The sequence below is a fragment of the Talpa occidentalis genome, unplaced genomic scaffold (assembly GCF_014898055.3).
Source record: "Talpa occidentalis isolate TD23 unplaced genomic scaffold, MPIMG_talOcc4v2.1 talOcc4.8, whole genome shotgun sequence".
Classification (NCBI taxonomy): Eukaryota; Metazoa; Chordata; class Mammalia; order Eulipotyphla; family Talpidae; genus Talpa; species Talpa occidentalis.
This window is the reverse complement of record NW_023605194.1, coordinates 89,154,862-89,179,079: the sequence shown is the minus strand read 5'-3', so window position 1 is coordinate 89,179,079 and position 24,218 is coordinate 89,154,862. Positions and strand designations below refer to the sequence as shown.

The window sequence follows — 24,218 nt, the reverse complement described above, 5'->3', positions numbered from 1 at the left end:
CTGAATTCACAAAAGGACAAAAAAGACAAGTGGATTCACTCATGCTAATGCCTCCAGATGGTGCTGAGCACAGAGCACAGCCCTGTCCTTGACTTATCTTGCATATGCATGTCTCACACTTCCCAGGGCATCTGAACAGGCCCAGTGTGCTCTTGAGAACTTGGCTGCAGAAGAGTAACTCTGAAAGTAGACAACAAAAAGGGAGGTTGGAACCATTGCCTCTCAGCTGGACCTCGTGGTCCCTGTTGCACGGTTACTTTTACGTGTTGTTAATTTTTTTAACCAATGGCAAAGGGGACAGGAAGTGCTGTAGGTTAGTGAGAGGATGAGGGAGAATCTCTGCATTCCCTGGAGATCTCCTGCAGTTTGGAAGCCTCTTTCCCAGCTGCTCTTCTGGACTGGCATTCAGAGTTTGCAGCCGCCACAACTTACCCGTCTGCACCCTGTGGCCCTGGTCTTCAGCTCTGGCTTCTGATGAATAGTTTCCACAGCAACCAGAGTAACACCTCCAGCCAGCTAGCTCCTACCTGCAGAGATGAAAAGAGTAAAGGAAACATGAGCTAAGAGCAATTAATCATCATCGTATGCATTTAAAAGGAATTGCAGCTTAATCACTGAGTATTGTTTAATAAAAAATATCCATATTAATTGGCCAAATTTTACTTTATTTTTGATGGTTGTATTATTTTTTTCTTTTGACTGTATTCCTGAATGATTGATTTTTTTGTTAGGTGGTTCTAATTTCTGGAACAACGGCCTAAAATATTACTTAAGCTGGAGCTTAAGATTCTTCAAGAGGTCAAAAGATTCTGATGCAGAGAAAGCGTAGTGAACGGAAAACTGCAGGTTCTCAGGCAGAAAGAAGTAGCAGTTTCCAGAATTTTCTTTCTCTAGTTTTGCTAGCTGCCCAACTTCCTTACTTTTTTGTTGTTGTTGTTGTTCTTCCCGACATGTCCACAAATCTAAATGGCATTGCCTGATGACTGACGGGAGAGAGATGAGCAAGGTTACAGAAATGCGTAAGAAAGGATAATGGGGGGAAGATGATTTTAGACTCCTATTTCTTGTTGCCTCTCAAAAGTCCCCCAGTTACTGAAAGTCTATGACTTTTATCTCTTTTGGAAACTCTGAGCTGTAGATCTCCATGATCTGTTCACTGTCTGAATTTTATTCGTTCATTCAACTAGTATTTATTCAAACTTTATGTGCCATACAGAGAGAGAGGGATAAGATAGGAAGTCCTCATAGAGATTTTATGGGTATCTTAATTTTTCCACTTCAGCTCTTTGTTTGCTTAGGAATTAAAGTAATCTCTTCAAAACCAAGATAAGGGCATGAAAGTAACCAGGCTGGCCAAAAATTATGAAGATTGTGAATCTATCTTTTCAGTAGAGGCTGACTGGGTATGTACAGAACAGTATATGGTTTTTACCAGAGAAGTCTGCTGGGGAAAATGAACCAGGCATGTCCCCTGGGGTGGCGAGGACTCATGGGTAACAACAGTGTAAGGAAACTCTGATCCTAGGACACAGGTTCTTTGCTCCTTATTGCTTTCCCTTTGCTGCCTCTGGTGCTCTTGACTGCACAGATCTCAGCCCCAGCAAGAAGGATATCCCAGGTCTACATCCCAGTCATGATCCTCACTGGAATTGGGAAGCAGATGTACTGGAATCATCTTTTTCAGTGTTATATTTATTATTTCCTGAAGTTGACTTTTAAAACAATTAAGAGAAGAAGCAAGCAAAATACATTTATCCTGTTTTTTCAATTGCCCTACATAATTACATTTACTGGTGTTCTCAATTCACATGGATTTGAGCTGCTGTTCCTTTTTAGCCAGAAGATCATCCTTTAGTATTGCTTGAAAGGCAGGTCTGCTGTCAATGAATTTGTTTAGATTTTGCTTATCTGGGAATCTATTTATTTTGCTTTCATTTTTGAAGTATAGCTTTGCTAGGTATGGAATTCCTGGTTAATAGTCTTTTGTTCTCTCAGCATTTTCAACACATCATCCCACAGATTTCTGGCTCCATTTTTTTTCATGAGAAGTCAGAGTTTAATCTTATTGATGTTCCCTTTTATGTAAGAGTCATTTTTCTTTTGCGGCTTTCAAAATTTTCTCTTATCTGTCTTTTTGTTAGGGGGAAAGGATGTCCTGAGCTAATCCCATACAGGCTTTGTGGACTCCACCCCCACCCCAGGCCAAAGCCAAAGACACTGGGAACTCCAAATCCCATCACCACCAAAGGGAAGGTGGCTGGGACCTGAGGGTGGGGTTAAGCTGCCAGGTTGGTATAAAGCCAGACACGTGGGCTTTGCAGGGGTTCCCCCATTTTGGCTCTCCGCCAGCTCGCAGCTCCAGCCAGCGCTGAGAGTGCCTTTGGGTTTCCAGGTTGGCGGGTTGGGTAGGATGCATTAAAGATTTTATTTCCCTATTTTCTCCCAGAGTTGTACATTTTCCTTATTTCCTTTTCCCTTGTAAATAAACCTTTTATTAACCTTTTGTGTATGCCTGAAGTGGAATATTAATAAGTCCCTTTTAAGCGCACGGGTGAGGACCCATAGCCCGGCAACCCGTTCAATATCGGGGCTGCCCTATAACATTTTGACCATTTAACTATGCTATGTCTAGGTGTGAATCTCTTTGAGTTTTTCCTGCTTGAGGTTTATTAAGCTTTTGGGATGTGAAAATTTCAGTCATTATTTCCCCAAGTATTTTTTTCTGCCTTTTTTGTGTTTTTCTCCCTCCACCTCTCCTCCTGGGACTTCCATTAATTGGATATTGGTTTAATTAATGTTATTTCACAAGTCTTTGATACCTATTCATTTACCTATTCATTTATCTTCAATCTTTTGTTTTCCTGTCCTCCTTTCTTCTGTTAGTTCAGATCTGCTTTTTAGTCCTTCTGTTAGGGAGAAATGATGTCCTGAGCTAATCCCATACAGGCTTTGTGGACTCCACCCCCACTCCAGAGTTAAGCCATCAAGACATTGGGAAAGACAAATCCCATCACCACCAAAGGGAAGGCGGCTGGGACCTGAGGGTGGAGTTTAACAGCCAGGTTGGGTATAAAAACCAAACACGTGGGCCTTGGGGGGCTCGCTGTCGCTCACCTCCTGGCTTCAGGGCTCCTGGCTCGCTGCCAGCTCTCAGAGCACCATTTGGGATTCCTGATCAGCAGATCAGGTAGGACTTATTTAAAACTTTGTCTCCCACTTTTCTCCCTGAGCTGTACATTTCTTCATTTCCCCTTCCCTTGTAAATAAACCTTTTATTAACCTTTCGCGTGTGCCTGCAGTAGAGCATTGATAAGTCCTTTCAAGCGCACAGGTGAGGACCCACAGTCAGGCACCCCGTTTTGTATCGGGGTTGCTCTACAACACTTCCACGGAATTTTTCACTAGTCTTTGAACTTGTTACCCCAGAATTATTTGACTCTTTAAAAAAAAAGTATTTCTTCCTCTATTTGTTTAGATATTATTGTAATACTTTCATTTAGTTGTTTAAAGATGGCTCCTTCTGGTTCTTTAAATATGGTTATAATAGAAAATTTGAAGTCTTAGTCTTTAACTCCAACATCTGGGCTTTCATAGAGACAATTTCTACTAACAACTAGTTTTCCCATGTATGGGTTATATATGTATATATTTATGTTTCTGCACTTCTGGTAATTAAAAAAAAACTGGACATTTTAGGTAATACATTGTAGCAATTCTGGATTTTTATTCTCTGAATTTTGGTTGTTGTGTTTGCTCTTTGGTTTGTATAGTGACTTGCTGGGCTGATAGAGTCTGTACAGTGTGTGGCGACTAAAGTCTCTGGAATTTTTGTTTTTTTTTTTAAAGATTAGGTTTTTTTTTTTTTTTTAAGATTTATTTATTCATGCATACAAGAACCGAGGTACAGGTTAGAGGTGCAAGAGGGTGAGAAGATTCACCAGAGACAGAGCGGGGAACAGAACAGGCAGACTGACTGAAATACACTGCTAAGGGGAGCAGTGGGCAAGACAGGAGAGGTCTGCCGTGCCATGTGGGATTCTTGCTGGCTGGCCAGGATCAAACCCTCGCTGCAGAGGCTGCGGGCAGCTTCACAGTGCTGCGCTCAACTGTCTATGCCACCAGGGGAGGCCCTAAAGTCTCTGGAATTTTTAATTATAGTTTTGATATTGAAGCCAGTCTATTCCTAGGAGTCATTCCTGGGTCAGCACAACTGAATGGTCACCCAGTGACTGGTTAGAAGTTTATCTTAAATACCTTGAGCCATGAAGGTTTCCCACCACTGCCAAGTGACCTGTGTGGGTTGATGCACACGTTCAAAGTTCAGGTGGCTCACAATTCTACCTTGACTTGCGCTTTCTACCTGCACAGAGCCTCACGGTTCTATAGAGGCCCTGGGACTCCCTTTCATCTTTCCTGAATGTGCATGCATACAATCTTCCAAATATCAGGAAGGTATTAGAGCTTTTCAATAGCCCAAGGTTATCTCATTTCCCCCAGGTATCCCTTTTATTTTATTTTATTTTTCATTTTTGACCTTTAAATTTATTTGATAATATGCCTATTAGAAATTTCATTTATGAAAAAAGGTGGATTAATTTTCCTTTTCTCAAATCATTCTATGTCTTTTTTAAATTTTTTTGTTTTATTTAACTTATTTTTTACATCATTTTTCATTTTTGTACAATGTATGCATTTTCTTTTTTTTTTATTAGATAATAAATTTTATTGTTATATTCCCCATACAATTGCAGCCCCCCCATTCTGACCCCAATCCCCCCCTCCCGCCCCCGCCCCCCTAAAAGTGTCTCTGGTTCATAGTTTTTTGCTGATTTTGATTTTCACTTTCTTATAGTTATTCATTTTCCTGGTCCCTTATTTAAGTTTTCTAGATTCCTGCTATGAGTGAGACCATCCGGTATTTTTCTTTTTCTTTTTGGCTTATTTCACTGAGCATGATCCCTTCCAGCTCCATCCATGTTGCTGCAAATTGCATGTGTTTATCTTTTTTGAATGCTGAGTAATATTCCATGGTATATATGTACCACATCTTCTTGATCCAGTCATCTATTTTTGGGCATTGGGGTTGTTTCCAAAGCTTAGCTATTGTAAACAGTGCTGCTATAAACATAGGGGTGCAGGTGTTCTTTAGAATTGATGTTTCTGTGTCCTTTGGGTAAATTCCTAGGAGTGGAATTGCTGGATCATATGGAAGCTCTATGTTTAGTAGGTCCAGAAATCTCCACACAGCTTTCCACAGTGGTTGGACCAGTTTGCACTCCCACCAACAGTGCAGGAGAGTTCCTTTTTCTCCACACCCTCGCCAACATTTGTTGTTGCTAGTTTTTTTAATATGTGCCATTCTCACTGGTGTAAGATGGTATCTCATGGTAGTTTTGATTTGCATTTCCCTGATGACAAGTGATGTTGAACATTTTTTCATATGCCTCTTGGCCATTTGCATTTCCTCTTCTGAGAAGTTTCTTTTTAGCTCTTCTGCCCATTTTTTGACTGGATTATTTTCTTTGTTGTTGTTGAGTCTCATCAGCTCTTTGCAGATTTTTGTGATCAGTCCTTTATCATTAGTGTTGGGTGCAAAAATGTTCTCCCAGTTGGTGGGGTTTCTCTGTTTTTGTTATTGTCTCTTTTGCTGTGCAGAAGCTCTTTAATTTGATGTAGACCCATCTATTTATCTTCGCCTTCACTATCACTGCTTTGGGTGATGTGTCTGTAAAGATGTCTTTGATGTGCAAATCACGTAGTGTTTCGCCTATATTTCCTTCTATATATTTTATGGTTTCAGGTCTTATGTCTAGTTCTTTAATCCATTTTGAGTTGATTTTTGTGTATGGTGTGAGGTAGTGGTCAAGCTTCATTCTTTTGCATGTAGCAAACCAGTTTTCCCAGCACCATTTATTGAACAAACTTTCTTTGCTCCAATGCATAGTCTTTGCTCCTTTGTCAAAGATTAGTTGACCATAAATCTGTGGGTTTATTTCTGGATTTTCTATTCGATTCCATTGGTCTGTATGTCTGTTCTTGTTCCAATACCATGCAGTTTTGATGATTATGGCTTTGTAGTAGAGTTTGAAGTCTGGGAGTGTGATGCCTCCATTCCCTTCTTTTTTTTTCAGGAGAGCTTTGGCTATTCGGGGTTTTTTGTGATTCCATATGAATTTCATCAATAATTGTTCTATTTCTTTGAAGAATGACATTGAAATTTTGATTGGAATAGCATTGAATCTGTATATTGCTTTTGGAAGGATGGCCATTTTAATAATGTTTATTCTTCCAATCCATGAGCAGGGGATGTCTCTCCATTTCTTTGTGTCTTCTTCTATTTCTTTTAACAGTGTTTTATAGTTTTCTTTGTATAGGTCCTTTACCTCTTTTGTTAGATTTATTCCCAAATATTTGATTTTTTTTGTTTCAATAACGAAAGGGATGGTTTTTTTGATTTCTTCTTCTTCAGATTTATTGTTTGTGTATAGGAAGGCTACTGACTTTTGCGTGTTGATTTTGTATCCTGCCACTTTACTGAACTGATTGATGAGTTGAATTAGCTTTTCTGTGGAGTTTTTGGGGTTCTCTATGTATAATATCATATCGTCTGCAAATAGTGATAGTTTGACTTCTTCTTTTCCTATTTGGATTCCTTGGATGTCTTTCTCTTGTCTTATTGCCCTGGCTAGGACTTCCAGTATTATATTGAAAAGCAGTGGTGACAGTGGACATCCTTGTCTTGTTCCAGATCTTAATGGAATTGCTTTCAGCTTTTCACCATTGAGAATGATACTGGCTGTTGGCTTGTCATAGATGGCCTTTATGATGTTAAGGTATGTTCCTTGTATCCCAAGAATTTCAAGGGCTTTTATCATGAATGGGTGTTGCACTTTGTCGAAAGCTTTCTCAGCATCTATTGATATTATCATATGGTTTTTATATTTCTTTTTGTTGATGTGTTGGATAACGTTGATTGATTTTCGGATGTTAAACCATCCTTGTGTCCCTGGAATGAATCCTACTTGGTCGTGGTGAATTATCTTATGGATACATTGTTGGATTATTTTCTTTTTTTTTTTAAAACATTTATTTATTTTTATACAAGAATTGGGGTACAGGTCAGAGATGCACAGGGGGGGTGAGAGGATTCACCAGAGACAGTGTGGGGAATAGAACAGGCAGACGGACCGAAGTACACTGCTGAGGGGAGCAGCGGGCGAGACAGGAGAGATCTGTCCCACCATGTGGGTTTCTCCCTGGCCAGCTGGGAATCGAACTTGTGCTGCAGTGGCTGCGGATTTCTTCATAGGTTTCATCTTAACCCCTGCGCCACCAGGGAGGCCCTGTACAATGTATGCATTTTCAACTTGGTTATAGTCCCCTTTTAAATTGTTAGCTGCCTTCTCGCTTGTCCCAACCAGTATTGAACCTTAGGCAGTTGCAATATTGACTTTTCATTTCTTTACCTGGAAATGCTATTTTTTTTTGACAGTACCCTGAGGTACAGATTTTTTTTTTGGAGGGGTGGGGGTGAATCACAAAAAAAATCAGCCCCTTCCAAAGCGGTGAGGTTCTGGGCTTCCTGGCTTCTGGACCTTGGGTGTGGTTCAGGGGGTATGAGAACAGCTCCAAATAAGAATGCCACAGGCATTTCTACTATCAGTACAGTCGCCAACTTGTTTTCTAACCATCTATGAAGGATTCTGTGTTTTGCACTAAAGTATGAGCTCCTCAAAATAAAGGATTGTGTTTTAATAATCTAAGTAGTCTTTCAACATGTGCTCACAGTTCCTAATAGATGCTCAATAAATTCTTGCTCAATATTACTGAATGTTGTAGCTACTTTTGAGATGATCCAGGATGGAGCAATGCTAACTGTGCCCAACCTGAAACAATCTGGACTTTATTTCCAAAAAATCAATCTTTGGGCATATATATTTCAGAAATTAATTTGAATTATTCTCTTATACACCCTGCAATTAATTATCTTTAACCTAATTTGGCTTCTGAGACATCTTTCTTTCAAATAGCATATTCCTTAAAGAAAGTGCTAAAACAGGGGCCTCCCCTGGTGGTGCAGCGGTTGTGCGCTGGGCTGCGAAGCTGCCCGCAGCCTCTGCAGTGCCAGTTCGATTCCCTCAGCCTCTGCAGTGCCAGTTCAATTCCTGGCCGCCAGTGAGAGTCCCACATGGAGCGCCGACCTCTCCTGCCGCGCCGACCTCTCCTGCCGCGCCCATTGCTTCCCTCAGCAGTGTATATCGTCTATCAGTCTGCTTATTCTGTTCCCTGCTCTGGCTCTGGTGAATTCTCTCATCCTCCTGTGTTTCTGACTGTACCCAGTGCTTGTATAAATAAATAAATAAATAAATAAATAAATCTTTAAAAAAAAAGTGCTAAAACAATCTTGGATACTTCTGTTATGTTTAATCACACCTCGGGAACTTGTGCTAACTTCTGACGTGTGTTTGCAATAGCTTGCATAAATTACAGTTATTACCCATTTTGAAAACACCTGATATAAAAAGCTCAGTGCACTTGTGAATTAGGAAGTGATTAGTTACACAGTATTTGATATCACATTCTTTTTAGTATCAAATCATCAGTGTGTACTCTATCTCCTCCTCCTGTTCCAGCCCCCACACCCCTTACCCCGCCCATCCCCTGTACAATCACCTCTATGCTAACTTTCCACCATTGGGACAATCCCTCTGACTGTAGGAACACAGTCAAGGAACTGTGGGATCACTCTCAGGTGTGAGAATCACTTTCTTCCTAATTTTATATGGCACAGCAGATTGCTACCATGTGGTGGTAAGAATTTAGCAAAATTTGGGAGGAATGGAAAGAGATAACCATATTGAACAGGGTCAGCACACCAGCAGAGCCCTTCTCAGATATCTGTCTGCTTCACATGCAACTGCTATCTATGTGGTAGAGGTGGGGGAGTCTCACCTCCCACTTTTGGAGTTGCTATAGGCTTTCCCCCATGTCTCCGCCACCAAATTCTACTCTCTCCTGGCTCTAGAGGGAAAAGAGGTTTTCCTCTCCTGCCAGACTAAGACCTACCTTCCAGCTCTTATTCCCTGACCCAGAATTGCTCTCTTTTCTTAATATTAAGCAATCTAGATTTTTATCTCTTGAAGATCCTTCAGCTCCACCTACCAGCATGAGGTTTAATTCCCAACATGCACCCACAGAACAGTATGGTCTCACTCCTGTTTTTCAAAGCCAAAGTCAGTTTGTCTCAAAGAAAAGCAGTTAATTTACACAAATTACTTTTTTGTCCATTCCCCTTAAATATTCCTAAAATCTGGAGGCCCACCCTAACCTACTCTCAGTTTTACACATAAATTTGCTAAGTATTCTAGGCAAGATGGTTTTCTAAGCAGCACAATAAAGGCAAAGATCGCCAAGCCAAAGTGCTTAAAATGTATGTTTTGAATGAGAGAAATATGTGATGGTTATTAACTGTTGATGACAGGCAAAATTTGATAATCGTGAATATAGATCTGACCATGGGGGAAGGGCAGATCCATTACAGTGGGGAGAGTTCAAGTCATAGATCAGGGAAGACTTCGTGAATAAGTTGCTATTTGGATTGGATTTGAAGGATAGGTGAATTTGAGAGGAAGGCATTCTTGTTGGCGGTAGGAAATTGTATACATAAAAGCATGCTGGTGAGAAAGATGTGAGTGTACTCAGGAAACGCTGAGCTGCCAATATAGCCACAACTCTTGCCATTAAGAAGAGGGAGAGAAGAAACGTCGGAAATGTAAGAAGGGAAGTGTGTGTGGGGGGGGCGTGTCTTGAACATCTCTTGAGGAATTTGTCTACCTTCTGTACAAGGAGGAGAAAGGAGGAACTGGTGAGTTAATGCCTTAGGTTACCAAAAAGGCAACTGTGAGTTGTAGAGCCCGGTGGGGTTTTGTTTGTTAACTAGTGTTTTCTACGTCAATGACAATTCTCTAATAATATGTCATGTTGGCAAGGCCACAGCACCTACCTGGCAGATGGATTTCCTAGGGTGAGTGAGCAGAAGTAGCCGCCAAGTTCCTAGAAAGTGCCACTTAAAGATTTGGATGGTGCCAAATATTAGATTGAAGGGGAAGGGGTGGGAAGGGAGAATTTGAGCAAGAATTTGCCTTGGGAGTTTTCCTAAGAGTCAAGTTCTAGTACTTCAGAGTGGGGAGTGGCAGGAAGAAGAGCATTCTAGAATCTGCACAGGATTAATACTTTTTATGAACGTGCCAATATAGACAATGTTGATACTCTGATGCTATAATTTCTTGAGTTTTAACATTTGCTTTTCCTTATCCCCTCCCATCTATCATTGCCATCAGCAACCCAACATATTGCAATTACAACAGTCTTTTCTCAGCAAACTGATAGATTCTCATGATACCAAAGGAAAAGGAAGATATTCTGGGAGAGGAGACGCACTAGTTCATATCCCTTCTTTCTGCTTATATCAGGCCATTCTAGCAGAAGCATGTGGTGAAATTAAAGATGTTGGCTCGTAATGCAATTTTAGATGCAAGAAATGGTCAAGGGGATGTAGTCTGGGGGATAGAAGGTTAGACTTCCTAGCAGCCTTCATTGTTTATGAGGCTGTGGGAAAGAAGATTGGACATTAAGATTGACCTCGAAAGTCTCCATGGTGCCAGGGATCTGGAAGAAAGGAGGGTACAGAGCAACTCAGCAGGCACTAGCCAGGAAGGCAGAATATGGGTCCAGAATCCTGGAAGAGGCTGGCCTGGGGCTCTTCATTCCCTACTTTTTTCTCATACCTCTCCCTTCTGTTCTCCTTCTCCATGTCAAGGCCCAGAACAGAGAGACCAGTGTGGACCAGAGCAACAGTCCAGCCCCCAACAACTGCCAGGCTTGTCAGAGAATAACAAAACTCTGTTTGGCCTGGATGATTTCCTTCATCTCTTTCTCAAGTGTTCTGACACACATCTGCCCCACATGTTGACACTGGAACCAGCTCCCCCTCTCTCCTCCCATCTCTGTGGTGAATGATTTGATTAAAGGGAAAAATATTTCCTTTAGCACACCCCTGTCACCTACTTGCTACCTTAGTCAGCAGAGCTGTTTCTCATACCCCAGCCCCCAGAAGACCTGTGTTGTTTTTAAGTGAGTCCTACCTTGAGGATGGAATGGGGTGCCTGTTGTGAGAACCACTGGAGACACTTCCTTGGTCCTCCTTGAACACATGTTTCTGGGGGTGACGTGCCAACTCCATTTTACAGAGATGACAGGACTGCAGATGGAACTTGGAAATAAATGATTGCCGTGGGCCAACTCCACAGACAAATGATGAACTAATTTCTCCTCAGTGAGGGTGTTCTGTTTTTGCTGGTCAGAATCTGCCAGAAAGTTCAAGTTCATACGCTTCGAGCTGTATCTCCCCTATGTCTCTCTGGCTTCATGTTTTGTTTAAATAGCCCATCTCATTGAGCCTTAGGCTGAACCATGTGGAGTAATTTATTCATAGCTGAGATGGTAATCAAGCTAATGAAGGAAAACAGAGGAAGCAAAGAGAGTCAGCTGAGTTTCGGGATGAGACATTCTATGGTGTGTTGTGATATGTATGTGTGTTCAGCTGCACATTAATCATAGGGTGACTTCCTCTAGATCACGGGGAGCACGTGTGATCCCTACTTAACTTGCCATTCAGGAAATGTCTTGCCCATCTCTTCTTGTGTGTCTCTTTTTATAAACTTCAGGAAGGTAAATTGTATCATCAAGTTAACAAGGCATAATTAGAGAAAAGAGAATCCACTACCTGAAAATCACCACAAAGTTTTCTGAAAATAGATATGAATATTTTTGAATTATTGTTCAACATTTTGAAAGGATCTGTGTTTCTGTCACTTCCATGCCAGAGACAGCCAGGAATCCAATGTGAAGTATAAACCATCCCGGTGTTAGAAAAAGGGAGACAAAGTTATATTGTCATCTTGTATGCTACTATGATTGGTTAAAAAAAAAAAAAAAAAACACTGTGTTGTGACGTAATTCATATTCCCTAGTCAAGGAACATTTGGGTTGTTTTCACCTTTTTGCTATTAGAATAATGTTGCTATGAACATTTGCTACAAGCTTTTATGTAGACATATATTTGCTTTATGATTTCTTTTGTCAACTGCAATAAAGCCTTCATCCATCCAACCACTCATTCACCTATTTCTGGGTCAGGTGCAGTGGACAGTGTTGGTGTTCTAATGAGTTCATAGTGATACAATAAATGTGTGGATAAAAAAATAACTGGGGGAGAATAGGATAATCTATGTAGAAGAATTCCAAATAATTTAGGTAGCTATTCTAATCTCAGGGAGGTGTGCAATTTCCCCTCCTTGGAAAGGGGAAAGAAAAGAGTAACTGTACAGATTAGAGGTCCAATAAATTCTACCTCATACAGGCAGTCAAGTTTAACATTGTCAGTGATCAATCATATTGATAAATATGTAACCCTTGATATGACAGGATGAAATGACTCTTAAATGGTCTTCCCTCTCAAAACACACAATCCCACTCTCGTTATGAGAAAAACATCAGACAAATTCCATTGAGAGACTGTCTACAAAGTACTTGACCAGTGCACCTCAAATTGTCAATGTCATCCACAATAAGGACAGTCTGAGAAATTATCACAGTGAAGAGGAGTCTCAGAAGAACTGATGACTAAATAGGGTGGGGGATTCTGAAGGGATCCCAGAATATTAAAAGGACATTAGGAAAACAATAAAATGTGGACTACCAATTTTAGTTTATTAATTGTGACAAATCTAACATACTGTGTAAGACACAAATTATAGGGCAAGACTAGGAGTAGGGTACATGGAACTCTGCATTTTTCTGCAGATCTAAAACTATTTTAAAACAAAAATTTATTCAAAAAGTCAGATGAAGATATCATTAAAAAAAATTACCTCATTGATTGATGTCCTAATTCTTGTTCTCTTTTGTAGATACCCATTTATCTTCAGTTAGAGCATCCTGCCTGTAACAGCTTCTCTGGGGTGAAGAGTGCCACTTGATGAAGCCAAAGAAGAAAGAAGACAGATCAGTGGACTGGGATTCAGGGAAACACACTTTAGTCTTTAAATCCTCACAAGACTGGCAGTCCCTTTTTCTCTCTCATAGGAAGTTTGTTTTTCTTCTAAATAGTAGTGAGTGGGTTGGAATAAGTGAAGCCCAAGGCTTCAGCTAGCCTAAAATTCTGTTTCCACATGGTCAGGTTAAAATCCTGCACCATCTTTGACAGCACTTTTTCCTGTGTACCCTACATTTGAGCCATCAGCTTATCTTGTGGTGTCTCCCAGTGTCAGCCCACTTCTCACTGATGGTTCTGCTACTGCCTCAGTCCATGCCACTGTCATCCCTCTTAGGGATTATTGTTTCAGTCTCCAAACTCTTTTCCTTACCTCCTCCCAATTCCCAATACATGAATCAGAATCTCTTCTTAAAGCAATAGTCAAATCATGTGGCTTCTCTGCACAAAACTCTGGTGTATTGTCATCTTACTTGCAACAAAAGTCAACCTCCTTTCTATAGTTTTTAAAGTCCTCCATGACCCATGCTTCTCTCTGACCTCATCTTCTGTTCTCTCCCTCTGTCATTACAGCCACACTAGTCTCCATGGTTATATTAAATACATTCCCGTCCCCCAGCTTTTTTTTTTTTATTCATTTATTTGTTTGTTTGTTTGTTTGTTTATACATGCACTGGGTACAGTTAGAAGCGCAGGAGGGTGAGAGAATTCACCAGAGCCAGAGCGGGGAGCAGAGCAGGCAGAAGGACCGAAGGACACTGCTGAGGGGAGCAGCGGGCAGCAGGAGAGGTCTGTGCGCCATGTGGGACCCTCCTCCGGTGGCCGGGGAGCAGCCGGGGATCGAACCGGTGCTGCAGAGGCCGCAGGCAGCTTCGCAACCCAGCGCTCAACCGCTGTGCCACCAGGGAGGCCCACCCCAGCTTTTGACTTACTTCTTCCCTGCATGAGATTCTCTTTCCTTGCCTTTGTCCCTTTACTTGAAGTTACTGAACTTGAAGTTACTGAGTCTGTTCTTGGATCCCCTTACATAGAACAACCCCTCCCCACCCTACTTTCAGCCTACCCTGCTTTCAGTCACTTGTATTCAAGAATAAGAGCATCTTGAGGTTCAGGGACTTCGTGATTTTCACTGCTGTTCTCCCAGTGCCTAAAACAGTCGCTGGCACATAGTAGTTACATAATAAATATGAGCTGAATGAAGAAGTAAATGAATGAGTGATGAGTGAACACAGGAACAAATGCTTCTAGGGATCAAGAACTTGTCTCAGTAATACTGCCAGTGGCTTGGTACAGGTCTCAGTTATCAGTCCTCAAACATTTGGGTTAAAACTCTATTCCCTGAAATGCAAATCAAAACCACAGTAGATATCATTTCACACCTGCAAGAATAGCTTATGTCAAAAAGGCTGAAAACAATATGTGTCGGTAAGGGTGTGGAGGAAAAGGAACAGTTGGTGGGAATGTAAATTGGTGTAGCCTGTACGGAAAAAGGTATGGAGATTCCTTAAAAACCTAAGAATGGAAATGCCATATGACCCAACAATACTTCTGGGTTTTTATTTGAAGAACATGAAAACACTAATTCAAAATAATTTCTGCACCCCTATGTTCATAGCAGCATTATCCACATCAGCCAAGACATAGACTCAGCCCGAATGCCCACTGATGGATGCCTGGATAAAGAAGATGTGGCATAGATACTTACTGGAACACGGCTTGGCTATTAAAAAATGAAATCTTGCCATTTGCGACAATATGGATGGAGCTTGAGGTGATGATGGGAAATGAAATAGGTCAACAAGATAATTATTGATTGAGTGGTTTCTCTCATATGTGGAATATAAATAACCAAACAAACAAATTGGCAAAACACAACAAAAATACCTCTTATACTTCTTAGAAAATATAGGGTTACTGGAGGGGAAGGAGAGACGGGTAGAGGGTATCAACCTGAAAGCAGGAAGAACTGTAGAACTTTGGTGAGGCTTATACACACAGAAGTGATAAAGTACCTGTGAATTTTAATAGTTTTATAAATCAATAAAATTGTATGAAAAGAAAAAACCCTCTATTCTCTGAAGACTTAGGCTTTTACGCACTAAGCTAGAAAGATTCCATGTCTCTGCTTTCTGCAGTCACATCCTCCTCCATGGCAGAAGAGGTAGTTTGGCTTCCTTTCTTGAGTCAGAATAAGGCAAAGAAGAGAAATAGCCATGCTTTAAAAACAAATCAGTTAATGGGCCTCCCCAGTGGCGCAGCGGTTGAGCTTTGGGCTGCAAAGCTGCCCACAGCCTCTGCAGCGCCGATTAGATCCCCAGCTGCTGGCAAGAGTCCCACATGGCACGCAGACCTCTCCTGCCATGCCCGCTGCTCCCCTCAGCAGTGTGCTTCGTCAGTCTGCCTGTTCTGCTCCCGGCTCTGGCTCTGATGGATTCTCTCACCCTCCTGAGCTTCTGACTTTGTATAAATAAATAAATCTTTAAACAAACAAACAAAATCAGTTAAAATCGCAGAAACGTAAATACTGTCATGCAATATCAAAGCATGGAGCGAATCCTTTGAGGTGGCGTGATGTACCACTTATAAACAGAGAAGCTGAGATTCAGAGGGTAATCAGCTTGATCAAGTCTACAAGTAGTCTGGGTGTGGTCAGGAGGCTGGGGCTGTAGGTTGGCTTCTTTGCTGGGAGCTAAGGTGAGGCTCTATCTGAAGCAGCACTTGTGGGGAAGGGCTAGGGTGGGGCAGGGTGGCGTAGCGCCAGAAAGGCACCCCAATCAGCATCTTTTAGAGTCAGTTGCATTATTAACCCTGGCAGACATGTACAAAACTCAAGTTCACAGGGTCAATAATATTGGCTACCTGGGAAACTGATAGTTTTGGGGGGTAAAGTACAGTAGCGTTTGGTGAGGAGGAGATAGGGTTTCCTGTGCTAATGTTGTGAATGTAAGTGTGTGTTTGTAAGGACAGGAGGTGCTTGAGTGAATGAAGGTGAATGAAAGAGGCTGCATTAAGACAGCCATCACATGGAGCCTCCCACAGGCTAAATCTCTATTCATTCTCCATGTGCTGAGTGAAGCTAGTTTGAGATTTGTCAGGACATGAAAAAGGAGTCATCTGATCTGCTGTGTGGGGTGAGTCCAGTCTCCTTAGTGCTCCCAAAGCTCTTTACAAGGTTGAGCAAATGCCATGCTAGGAGATGGACTGGTGTTGACAGCTGCAGAAAGACTTCTCAGCGTCCTGGCTCCCTGCTAGGGCTAGGTGTCCCCAGCAAATGTGGATAAATGGCAGGAAACTGAGGGACAGGTCACCATTCTAAAGTGATTTGGTCTTGGAGTGACCTAAGGTCAAGCTCAAATTCTCTTCTCTTGAATGTTCTACTCTCTGTGTGGCTTCACATGGGCATATCCCCCTAACCCATCTCACCTCCCAGGTCTTGGGGCACATGAAAACCACTCCAGGAAACTAAACAAAACGGAGCAACTCAGGCCAACAGCAGGTTAATTCAGATTGATCCTAATAGCAAACCCAGACCCTGACCTCTAATAAAGCACTTATTTCACTACTCAACCAGCTTTGGGGGGTGAATTCTATGGTGATTGAAAGTGCTTTGGTGGGAGATATCTTTACCTTTTATTTCCCAACTTTTTTTCCCTTGAGACACAGATTATGCTTCTTTCTAAACTGATACTCAAAGGACTTTGCCATGGCTTTAAACATTTGCCCGATAAGTACACATACACAAGTTTATAGATGTGTCTGCACACACACCCCTCTGGACAGTCCATGTAAGCTCCATGTAAGAACTTCCACTTGCTTTCATGTTGCTTAGAACTTCTGCCATCAGAAAGAACTGCTTGCCTTTCACTACAAAGATATAATTACATGAACTTTTGATGATTTGTAAGCAAGAAAAAACTGACAGTGACAAGTCTAATAAGATGTTGAAAAAGAGCAAATAAGATCCACATTTAGCTGATTCTGACTCTCCCTGATGAGAATGTTTCTGAACACACACTATTCACACAGACTTAAATATCGAGGAAAATTAAACGAGGTGAAAGAAGCATAGGATGTGGTCTTCCTCTGTGGGAATTTATATATTTATATGTGTGTATGTTTTATTTTTCTTTAAATATTTATTTATGCATACAAGAGCTGGGGTACAGGCCAGAGGTGCGGGGTGGGGGGGTGGTGAGAGGATTCACTAGAGACACAGTGGGAACAGAACAGGCAGATTGACTGAAATACACTGCTGAGGGGAGTGGCGGGCGAGACAGGAGAGATCTGCCTCGCCATGTGGGTTTCTCCTTGGGCGGCCCGGGGATCAAACTTTTGCTGTAGAGGCTGAGGATTGCTTCATTGTGTGGTGCTTAACCCCTTGAGCCACCAGGGAGGCCCCGTATGTGTGTGTGTTTTAAATGTGCACGTTTCATAATACATAGGCAGACGTTTTCAAATCCCTATTATTGCTTTTCCTTTTTTAAGATTCAAGAGAGGAAAAGGAAAGATGGAGTAGATGTACCTTTTGTGTATTTTTCTGAGTATAATTTTATTTATTTATTTTTTTAAGATTTATTTTATTTATACAAGAACTGGGGTACAGGCCAGAGGTGCGAAAGGGTGAGAGAATTCACCAGACAGAGTGGAGAACAGAACAGGCAGACTGACTGAAATACACTGCTGAGGGGAACAGTGGGAGAGGCAGGAGAAGTCTGCTGCGCCATGTGGGTATCTCCCTGGCTGTCCGGGAATCGAATCTGCACTGCAGAGGCTGCAGACAGCTTCATAGTGCTGCGCTCAACCAGCTGCGCCACTGGGGAGGCCCCTGAGTATAATTTAAACCCTGGCCATTATATCAGAAATAAAATAAGATGGTTCTAGAAAGAGAGAAGTTGGACTGGACTGTGTAGAGACCTTGAGACCAGGGAAGGATACAACACTAGTTCTCTGGGTTTCTTTCTGCTTTATTTTCCCAGATTTGGGTCTCAAGGAGCTGACATTCAGGAAACATCAATGGGCACAGATCAAAAAATGCCCTAACAAAAGCCTTGCTTGATCTAACCTCAGGAATGGGAGAGGGGCAGCCTATCAAGACAGAGACTTTTAGACAATCATTGTTCTATTCCTGCCAACACAACAAAAACCACTGTGGCCCCACCCTACCCAAACCAACTGGAGATTTCTACTCTCACCAGACTGTGAGGAAGTACTGCAGTTCCCCTGGCCCTTCTAACAGGGTGGTGTCTGAGAAGACCCAGTGGGAAGCCAGGAATGTGATTCTTCCAGGAGGTACTGGGGTTTCTAGGCCCTCTCTTGGGGGTACTGTCAGAAGAGGCTTAAAAGAGTGAATGTTTACCACCCACTTATAATGAGGACCCCCCCCTTCATCAGGGAAGTCCAGGTGGGAAGCAGTAACAGGCTCAATGGAGCCTAATGGGGACCTTCAGCAGAAGCCAAGGGGGTATCTGGACATCTATCCCACTCCTACTCTACACCCCTGTTGGGGCAGTGTCAGAGGACAGTGACTATTACAAGGTTTAAGGTGCTGGGTCCTAGAACACAAAATCCAAAAAGTCTAATTTTCAACTGCAAATCACTTATCACACCAAGAATTAGGAAGCTCTCAAAATGGAATGAAGGACAATCGACAGATGTCAAAAGTGAGATGACAGATGTTCCTTAGACATGTCTGACAAAGATTTGAGAGCAACTGTTGTAAAAATGCTTCAGTGAGCAATTATGAACACATTTGAAACAAATCAAAAAATGGGGGTGGAGGATTCAGCCAAACGACTGGAGAAGAATAGCTTTATTTTTCCCAAGCATTCTGAACAATTGCTGTGAATATGAAAATTTTATTTTAAATATTTTAAATAACCAAAACTTTAAAAAAAAATGACTTGGAAATCTTTATTGTCAGCAGCAGACAAGTTGGGAGTGAAGATGAATGTTTGGCCTTTGGTCTTGACTCCTGAAAGGCCAGGGAGACCAGAATTTGGATCCTGAGGTCTGTGCAAGCACTAGAGTGTGCAAGAGCTGTTATTGGTGTGTCAGAACCAAAATCTAGAAGGCAAGCCAAGAAAAGAGGCACAGAGTTCTGCCAATCCTAGAGAGGCTGGAATAGACTTAACTTCCAATCTAGCATCCTGGGTTAGTGTTCAAGGTGTTTTACCCAACAGAGAGAGTTCCAGATGGAAGAGTGGGAGTGACTAGCCGTTCTGTCAAAGCTGCAGAATAATTGTATGAACATATATCTCGGCCCAGCTCAGACTGCTCTAACAGGCATACAGAGAGAAGCAGAGGTCAGCATGCTCGAGTTGTCTGCGTTGTTAGGGCAGCTACTCTAAGCCAGCTAGTCTAATAGAGGTGTGGGCACTGCCGGGGAGGGTGAAGCAGATTATCTAAGAAAGCATAAAATTATGTATAGGGGTAAGCCAGTTACTGAAAGTCAAAGTTACTGAGGATCTTCCATATGCCTAAAGCCACGGATAACCTTGCACACAGAGCTATTAATGATCTTCCATATAAACAGATCCACTAATAATCTTCTATATACAAAGAGCCATTGACAGCCTTCCCTATACATCGAGTCACAACATTTTCCATCCAGAGCAAGCATGATACCTTCCCTGGTCCTCACTATCTAATCCTGTGGCCAGCAAGTTCTGATCTCTAGACTTCCCACACAGGTTTGTGTGTCTCATTGCCTAGATGCCATCTCAGCCTGAGTAGATTTGTGTTTTTGTTATGGGGAGGAGTATTAATAAGTCCCTTTTAAGTGCAGGTGAGGACCCACAGCCAGGCAACCAGTTTTATATGGGGGCTGCTCTGTACCATTTTCACCTCCCAAGAAGTGGCAACAAGGTAATAAATTGTGGTAGAGGAACACACAGAGGGTTAGAAATTTAAAGTCAATAGTTCTCCTCTGTCTTTCTGTGGCCATTCTATAATTATAACATCCCCCGTGGGACTCGCTTCCCACCTTGAAATTACTCAAGATCACTCATGCTGATCACTCTTTACTGTCATTGGCGCAGTTTCTTGCTTTGGCCAAAACTATTAGGCTTACACATAGTTTCTTCTAGTCACTATACTATTCTTATCCAGACAAAACTCAATATCTATTTTTATAGACACAGATAGATTAGGCCAAAGAAAGAGAACTTGGAAAGATATGAGGTTATGCCCTTATCTTATACCCAAACTATTAAATGAATTAAAGATTTACATGTTAATTAAAAAGTAATAGAAGGAAATGCAGGTGATTATAGAGTAAGGAATTATTTCTAAGACTAGCAAGACAGAAAACACAAAATAAAAACTTTATATGGTTTGAATTATACTGAAAGTAAAAATTTCTGCATGTCTTGGTAATCTCTGGGTAGCAATATTTAGGTGATTGTATTTTATTTATTTTATTACTTCTCTGTATTTTTAATTTTTTTAGTAAACTTTTAAAAAGGAAACATTATTTTATATACCCCACACAATGAGCAACATTAAAAATCAGACATTGTGTGGCAATATACATCTGAGGGGTGTGATCCTATATCTCTGAGTCATATACAATGTTGGCAACCAAGGTTGCCTCAGGTTAAAAAAGAAAGAAAGTCAAACATCAAACTGAGGAAAAAGAACTGCAACATAGAGAGGTTCGCCTTTCAGAAGACAATATATAAAGAGTTCTTTAATATCAATGTGAAAAATACTCAGTTCCCTATAGAAAACTAGTAAAAGTTGTTAGTAGACTATTCACAAATGACACACTGTAAGTGGGCAAAAAATTTAGAAAAAATGCTCAGTGTAATAGCAACTTAAATTAATGCAAACTAAACTAAAAGGTACATTTGGGTGAGTACCTAGCAAAATGACAATGATTAAAAATAGTTTTATACACAGTAAGCAATCTTGTAACTTGGTGTAATTTTTTTGGAAAGCCATTTGGTGGTGTGTCAAAGACTTAACATTTTGTTTACCTTTAGCATAGCAATTCTACTGCTTTTCTTTGGAAAATGATCATAAGTGTGTCTTATAGAGTTTGTACAAAGAAATTTTCAGTAGAAAAATATTCAAATGTTTTTCAAAGTAGGGAATTAGGTATATATATTTTGTACATACACACACACATAATATATAGTATATACATATATATGCACATGTATATAGCCCTTTATAAATGAATTTTCAGAAAAATATCTGATATGAACATATACAAGGTATAGCCACTAAGGAAAGCAGCATGGAACTTCCACAAAATATTAAAAATAGAAATTCTGGGTATTTATTTTCAAAATACAAAAACACTAATTCAAAGAGATATATGCCTACCCATGTTTGCTGTAGCATTATATAGTGAAGCGCTAGAGATAACCAAAATGTCCACCAACAGATGAGCGACTGAAGATGTGGTATCTATACATAATGGAATACTATTCAGCTATAAAAAAGATGAACTCCTGCCATATGCAGCAACATGGATGGACCTAGAGGCCATCAATAGATATTGTCTTAGTGAAACACGTCAGCTGGAGAAAATCAAACACTGTATGATTCCACTCATATGTAGTATATAGAAAACACAAACAAATGGATGAACTAAGTAAATAAAAAATAAACTTTTGGACTATAAACCAAGTTAGTGGTTACCAGAAGAGAAGGGGAAGAGAAGTGGGTAAATTGGGACAAAGGAGACAATGGTACCATGAAGGATAGAAATGACCTTTTAGTGGAACTTAAGGTGCTCTATACAGATGTTGATTTTTTAATGATGCATCCCTGAAATGGACCCACTGTTGTAATGCACTGTACCTTCAATAGAGAAAAAGAAAATATACAGAATATTTTGTTTAGTAAAAAAGCAATACCTAAAACAGCATAGTTTGTTTGTTTTTTGGCCAACAAGGAAACACACAGCAAGATACACACGTCAACGTGAGCAGCCGTTACCTTGAAGTAGTCGAATTATTTGGCCAGTCTGTGTTATAAACATTTCCTTCCATTCCGTAGGAAAGTATGTAAGTTAATTTTTGCAACATTGGCAGCCAGCACAAGCAGATAAAACAGGCCGACTCTTTGTATGGCCCGTCATCCTGCACAAAGGGCCGATTTTATCTGGCACACAGCTCTGAAGAACACTCAATCTCGCCTTGCAAATCTGGCGGCGAGGGGAACCCAGCTCAGCTCCAGGGCAGCTTTTCAAAACGTCCCGGGGTGAACATTTCTTTCCTTCCAGGCTGAGAAGGGCACATGCCATAGTCTCTGTGCAAAAAGGGGTGGGGGGAGTGTGTGTGTGTGAGGAAGAGGGAGACAGCGCAGGAGCACAAATACGCTGAGAGAAAATCCAGCTGCGGAGCGCGGCTTCCTTAGTTTGTACTTTGGATTTCTCAGGGAGCCTCAGGCAGGGGCGGGGGCTCAGGGTTCCATGTGGTTGGTTTGCATTGAATAGCACTGAAGTAAAAGAAAGCCCGTAACTAATTGGCTCGGTTGGAGGGGGAAATGCTATCAAGACCTTTTTCTTTTCTTTATCTTTAAGTGCAGAGGCGCGGGACGAGAAGCCGCATGCGACGCCGGAGTCTTGGTGTTCCAGCCCACTCTCCTGGACAGAGGAGCCCCAAGAATAGCAGCAGAGATTAGCATCGAGAGACCAGCACTGCATTTGCATATGAAAGTGCCCGCCAGGAACAGCCTAAACAGGGTTACAGCAAACGGAAAGTGGGCTGGAATAAATCCTTGGTGCTGGCGACCTTTTCCAAACTCTGGGTGCAGCCCAGCAGCTCTAGCCCCCAGGACAGAGCCTTCTGGATTGGGTATTAGCAGCTCATCTAAAAAGAAGTAGGCCTGTCCTGGGCACCTGTTCAGAAAGGGATCCCAGATAGCTTATGGTCCTCAGCCCTCTCCTCTCAATTAGTCTTTTTCTCTTCCTGGGGGCCTCACTCAGCTGCGCTCACAGTTCACCAGATGGAGGATGTGGCCTGATATTCCTTTGTTTCATCATTTGAAAATGTGTGTGGGGAACAGTCCTTGAAGTTGCAGACTGAATCTCTCTAGCCCTGGGAATCGGATTCATTTCTTCCCTCCCCCAGGACGTGAGTGCCTGCCTTACTGGGTCGATTGTTCTAGCACGCAGCTCTGTCCTCTGTGGGGCAAAACAGCAGGGACAAAGGAATGGAATTCCATTTCCTTCTCAGGGGAAGAGAAAAGCTTGAAATTTGAGTTTTCCCAGGCTTCTTCTGGGATGCCAAGGAAGACTGAATTGCATAATTTCACAAAAATGTGAGAGGCAGCCTCCCCCTCCATAAACTCAAATAATATAGAGTCAAGAGTCCAGAGACCAAGAAACACATGCACGACTCCTGTTCTGAGCACAATTAAGGACCTCAATTGTGAAAGCTAAGTGCCTCCAGACCAAAGCACTGCAGTCTGGGAAATGAAATGCTCCTTGGACGGAGCCTGCTGTCACAGGGGTTCTTTCCTAATGGCTGCTGGGGAGAACCCAGGGACACACAGGCGTGTCTTTCTCCTCGCACCAGCAACTCAGCAAGGCCATCCTGGACACGATGTCCCTTCCTCCAATAGAGATTGTATCTCAGGGCAAAGGTAGCTTTTAAGATATTGCTATTTAGTAGATTTTCCTCTTGGAGGCAAAGGCTAATTACTTGACATTCACTCCATTGTATTTGTGTTTAAAATGTGTTATTTGCTGTTGATCAGTAAGAGTGGAGCTGCTGGGCTTGGTCTCTGGCCAGTTGCTCGGAGGGGCTCAGTGTCCCTGTCCCCGTGGCCCCAAGCTGGCCAACATGAAGGAAAGCAGGGACCTGAAAGAGAGACTACAGAGGTGGTAGGGGTCCATGACACTAAACAACTGTTTAATTTTATGAATTAAACAACTGGTTCCCACGCAAGCCTCATACTGTGTCAGGACTGCTTCCTGGGAAGGCAAAGGGAAACATGACACACTCCTTGCCTGTAAGAATGTCAAGCTCTGATGGGGAAACCATACAAGTTCATTAATGTAACATGTGAGCTAAATTGGTAATACGAACACAATTTTTGTACACAGACCACAGGGGTAGAGAAGGGCCTTAAAAATCCTTCAGGAAAAAAATGATGGTCCAAAAGATCGTATCTGGACTTATCATAGGGATCTTTTTCTTTATACCCTGAG

The 24,218-nt window shown here is 41.7% G+C and overlaps 1 long non-coding RNA gene across 1 annotated transcript; it reads right to left on the bottom strand.

Annotated features, from left to right (window-relative positions):
• Positions 1–488: 488 nt before the first annotated feature.
• LOC129145020 (uncharacterized) lies at positions 489–22,020 on the bottom strand. Its single transcript, XR_008549995.1, has 3 exons — positions 22,001–22,020; positions 12,933–13,035; positions 489–527 (listed from the first exon to the last, which is right to left on the bottom strand). It is a non-coding gene; the product is annotated as an uncharacterized LOC129145020 (long non-coding RNA).
• Between the last annotated feature and the right edge of the window lie 2,198 nt (positions 22,021–24,218).